The following is a 5,485-nucleotide window of genomic DNA, read 5'->3' on the forward strand; positions in this document are numbered from 1 at the left end:
AAACAGGAACAAGCAGTAAGTGAACGGGGAGGGAAATCAGCATTACATGCAAATCTCAGTTTATTAAAAAATAATAAAAAAATCTTCACATTGGCAGCAACCTGCTGAGAAAAATTTATATCCCCAAATCCCCCCAGCCCCAGGAATGGCCCCACAGGTGAGGTGAGCTCCTCGAGCCAAAGCCTGGCTGTTGCTTGCAGGAGGTTAGCTCCTGAGCCATACCAGCTCCCTACTTCATACCTTTTTTTTTTCCTTAACAGGACACTGCAACTTTTCCTAAAGAAATGAAATAAACAGCAAGCATTTGCCAAAGTACTCCCATCACTTGGAGCAGTTTGTTTTTCAGAACATTCAGTGCCAGATTGCTGAATGGGAAAGAGAAACAACAGGAGAGCAAAACCTCTCCTTTAATCATTTCTGAAGAGTTTATCACAGGAGCACTGAGATATTCACAGCCCACTGGTTTCTTGCTGAATTCAAGTGATTCAAGTGGAAAAAAGATCACATCTTTCTTTTAAAACCCAAATGAACAAAATGGTAAGTTTGAACAAACCTAGAAAACGAGCAGCTGCTTCTACAGTCATCACTGATTTCAGCAGGAATTGAAGATACTTTGTGAAAACTGGAAGAAATCTCTGACAACAAATGCTAGTGGAAGAATTGTCAAAGTATTTCAAAACATTACATTGGCAACAGAGAGAAAATTAAGATTGGAAAATTGTGATTGCAAACACTGAGGGGCTGTAGGAAGTGAAGTTCAAATAACAGCCAATGCTAAATTCTAAACAGCCAAACGGCAAAAAATTCTTCAACAGCAACATGAAGGAATCCTTAAAAGCTTTATTAAATAATACAGATTTAAATAATATAGTCCAGTGCTAGACTCTGAACAACCACACCACAAGAAAATTCAAAATAAAGAAGTCTAAAAAAGCTTTAATACAGATTCAACTGATTATCTACATCCAAACTGACCTTTTTTAGTAGTACTAGCAGTTAAGGCAGAATTTTTCCAAAATTAGCCAGTAAGTTAAACAAGACTCAATACAATTTCATGTAACAATCCTTTTGTTTATAACACTGTGTGAAACCAAAACTCCATGACATGCACTGGGTTTGCATTCCATTCATCTATTTGCCTGCATAGTTCTGCACACAAAGTATTTTGTTATTTCACTTTTGTTATGGTCCTTGGCAAAGTTCAGAGAGCCAGAATATTATTCACAGTTAAAACTGGGATGCCTGATATATCTAAAGAAAACCCTTATCTGATAGCTGCAAAACCCTGCTCACAAAGAAAAGTGACTGGGATGTGATTATATCCTCAAAAGAAAGGATTCCTACCAGAAGAAGGGTGCACTTAGAAGGCACATGCTTTCACAGTCCCAGTTCAGAAAAGTGTTTACAGTACCAAGGAATACTGCAGTTGTACCCAAAGCAACTCACACTAAGTTCTGGGTTTCTTTTTTTTTATTCCTTTTCCAATCATTGTTGTAAAAAAACATTTTATTATTCACAGTTGTTCCAGCATTTCTCATGCTAAACCAGCATATTGTGCTGGTGAATCCCAGTGTAAGGCTAAACAAAGAACACTTATCAGTGCAATACAATCCTGAGTTTTTGGAACACAAAACAAGAAACAGTTCTTCAAAATAAACAATCCTTCAACATTTTTGGCTCATATTTCACCTGTTTTTCTAATTTCCCCTTTTTAAAAAAAGTTCATTAGAAATAAATCTTATTTTTATAAAAAGTAAATAAAAAACTGTTATTGGTCTAACTTAGATATAACTTCTAGTTGCTTGAAGAATCCAAGAAAGCCAAACTAGCCTAAACATTGCTTTTTGTGCAGGCAGCAAAAAACAACAGATAGAACAAGCTTTTGAGAATTGAAACACTGACATAAAAAACAAAAATAAACTCAGAGCCCTAAATAGTAAAAAAAAGTAAATAAATTAAGGACCTAGTAATATTCCAGAGCAAACCTGAATTACATCCCAACTGCTGAAGTTGCTGAGCTTGCTAAGGCACTGAGCTGTACATTTGTTTTGATTTGCCACGAGGAGAAGCCGTGCTGCCCCTACTGAGAGGCGTAACCCGTGCTCCAGAGCCTGGCCGAGGGGCTGCTCTGCCTGCTGGAGGCCTGGGAGCTGAAGGAATGTGCAGGTGACCCGATGGAACCTGAAACAGGGGAAGGAGAAGACAACACTCAGGCTTGGGAATGAATGGTGGGAGAAGGAGCAAACAACTGCTCTTGAGCATCTGCTGGACACTGGCAATGAATCTGATGATCCATTCCAAGTGAAATCATCCCTTTAGCTCAGTGCCTCTTGGAAAGGTACCCTGCAAGTATCAGAATTTGTGGGTCTTCCCGTTCAGGACTTAAGTCTGAGGGGAGCACAGTACATTTCCCCTCAGCAAGTGACATTCACTTGAATTTGCCTTATTTTACCTGAAGCATCACCTGTGTGTACAACCATGCCTGCAGCTCACTGTAACTTCAACACATCTGTAGGAATGTGAATTATTTTTCATTGCCACTCTTGATTACAGACCTTCCTACATTCAATTCCAGAGCAATGGCCAGACTAATCAATTAATTCCCTTCTAACTGGGTGACAGCTGCTTACTGTTAGGTGTGTGCTGAAGACTTGTCCTTGGGTGGAATACTGGCTGACTGTGCTGTTCATTCGGTGAGAAATGGTAGGCTGCAAGAGAATTGAAAAATAAACCAAAATAATTTTGCATGGCAATCATTCCTTTTTATCTTACAGCTAATGCACTGTAAGAAGCTATGGAGAAAAATTCTTGTGCAATCTTTCCTTCTCTTACCTATGATCATAACAGCTGTCCCTGCTAAGAGTGCAAAAAGTGTGAAGATCATCACCTGGTAAGACTCAACAAACTGCTGGAAGAGACTGGCTTCATCTGCAGAATTGATTAGGAGGAGGCAATATTGAGTTAAAAGGAGCATCTTCTCCAACCTGCTTTAAGAGTTAACCTCATAAACATCAGAGAAATTAAAGGTTCCTGCTGGCATACGGAGTGGAGATCTAAACTTACATCTCACGGGTGCAGTGGTTCTGTCAGTCAGGTAGATCACTGTCACTGGGATGGTGATGGACTGGTCTGTCATGGGACTGGAGACAGTCACACTGGTGGACAGGGAGCCCTGGCTGGGAACTCTGGGATCAGCCAGGCTCACAGTGTACACCACATCACTGGGCAGCCCATAGGACTTCTCCTTCTCCAGCACCTTCACGGCTGGGGACTCACATTTCACCTGCACAGGGAACATCCAACCTGGAACAGACTGCTGGCACAGCACAGCACAGCTCCCTCTTCCAGGCCAGCTGCCAGCAATGGGCGATTCCTCAGAAACACTGAGCAATTCACCCCTCCAGAGGAGTCAGGTGCACCCGTACAGTGACACCTGCAGCATTTCCCCCTGCCTATTGCCTCTCACCTGCCCCGCCCACAGGTCTGGGCTAACCCCACACAGCCAAAACCCACAGAGCCTCAATGGGCTGTGTGAGCTATGGGCAGTCAGTCACACACTTACTTGGGCAAGACTTCCCCACAGGGGTAAAGCAGGTTTTGGCTTCCTGACCCGTGAGCTGGCTCACACATGCCAGGTTGTATGCCCAGGTGAGCCTGCCACACCTGCACGAGCCCAAAACCCGAGGCCAGGCTGGATGGGCTCCTGAGCAACCCAGTGAGTGAGTGGCATCCCATGGCAATGCATTGGAACAGGATGAGCTTCAGGGTCCTGCCAACCCAAAGCATTCTGGGATCCTGTGAAAAGTGAAAACTGAGGAATAATCAGCATTCCAAGATGAGCATTTCCAAATCATCTCAGGAATAAACCTTGACACGGTGAAGATGGCAGGGAGTGCCTCGCATTAGAAAACTGCATGTGACAGCTCAGAATGCTCTCAGCTGTGCTGAGACACTCCCTGGGAATGCCCTCACCTCCAGGCTATCCAGGATTTCCCTGGCACCAAAGATTCTCAGCACGGAGCTGCCATCCTGGTTGCTGAGCAGCATCTCAAGCATCAGTAATGTGTGATGTTTTCCTCCCTGCAGCTGGAAAGCAGCAGAGTAACTCCTCACCTGGCTGTCAGGGTGGTTGTAGATGGAGAGCCCAGTGGGGCTCACTTTCACATCTTCCACAAGCACCAGTTCAATGGTGGCAGGCCCTGGGAGCACAGCCTCGTGCTGCAAGAACAATGGTAGCAGTTACAGAAAGAGGCACAACACTGTAGAGTCCTGTGTGTGCAGGGAGGATGTTTAAGGCAGGCAACCAAAGCTCAGAGCACAGGCTGAGGGATGAGATGCCCACAAGATCCAGAGGGCTCAGTCAGTCAGCACAGGGAAGGGCATCCTCAGGGCTGCTCTGTTCTGCACCGCTGGCACAGGCAGAGGACCAGGGCCCAGCCCTGCAGCATCAGTGAATGATGTCTGACAAGCACAGACAGGGTATTAACTCTGAGCCACGGCCCAAGTTCATACAGAATGAAAAGGAACATGCACAAGGTGTTCTAGCTCTAACTCATCTTTTCATGCTTCTTAGCAGGCCACCAAAAGAAATTCTTCCTTAAATGTAAGTACATGAATACTGGAACAAATGCAGCTTTAATCACTCACTCATAACAACATTAGCTCAGAAAAGGAAAAGATTTCTAGAGGAAGTCAGTACTCTGTACCCATTTCACCTCATTAGTAGAATTATCTCCTTGATGTAGAAAGGATGTGATCTTTCCCTAATGGCATAATAGGGTGTTCCACTTTGTCCTGGGTTGTAAGATAAGCTTGTATTCCATTTGCCATCTGTCGAAGGCGAACCGGTTGGACAGGTTTTTGTTATCTCTCTCAGAGACAATGGTTTGTTTATACACCATTGACTGATTCAATGAAGAGCTGAAAAAATGTAACACCGTGAGGGGTCCCACCCAGAGGGGGGAAGCAGCTCTCTCTCTTCTTCTTCGCGGGACTCCGAGAGAAGCAGCTCTCTCTCTCTCTTCGCGGGATTCCCAGAAAAGCAGCTCTCGCTCTCTCTCTCTTGGGCGGCACTCGCAGCGAAGCAGCCGGCGCGCGCTGAGCCGACGGCGGGGGAGCTCGGAGGCAACCTCGGCGCAGAGGAAGACCGGCCCCCACTGCCACCAGATCTTCAGAGGAAAATTATACCCTTCTAAAGATCACCACTTCAGCTGCAACTCATCAACTATTGCAAGGGAAAGCAATTGTCCCAGCAAAACTGATACTGGCATTCCTCAGGTTCTAGACTTTTTCTTTCACTGGTTTTGTTTGTACCGATTGCATTTGCCTTTTTAAATTGTTGTCTAGTTTTCTCCTAGTAAAGAATTGTTACTCCCACTCCCATATCTTTGCCTGAGAGCCTTTTAATTTAAAGATCCTGGTAATTCAGAGGGAGGGGGGTTTGCCGTTCTCCATTGCACAGGAGGCTTTGCCCTCTTTCACAGAC

General features: G+C 44.6%; 1 long non-coding RNA gene across 1 annotated transcript; it reads right to left on the bottom strand.

The window, feature by feature from the left end:
• Positions 1-257: 257 nt before the first annotated feature.
• LOC146766315 (uncharacterized) lies at positions 258-3,626 on the bottom strand. The gene is made up of 2 exons (XR_014958197.1): positions 2,631-3,626; positions 258-2,181 (listed from the first exon to the last, which is right to left on the bottom strand). It is a non-coding gene; the product is annotated as an uncharacterized LOC146766315 (long non-coding RNA).
• Positions 3,627-5,485: the final 1,859 nt, after the last annotated feature.

This window comes from Lonchura striata, chromosome 12 (assembly GCF_050655825.1).
Source record: "Lonchura striata isolate lonStrDom1 chromosome 12, ASM5065582v1, whole genome shotgun sequence".
Classification (NCBI taxonomy): Eukaryota; Metazoa; Chordata; class Aves; order Passeriformes; family Estrildidae; genus Lonchura; species Lonchura striata.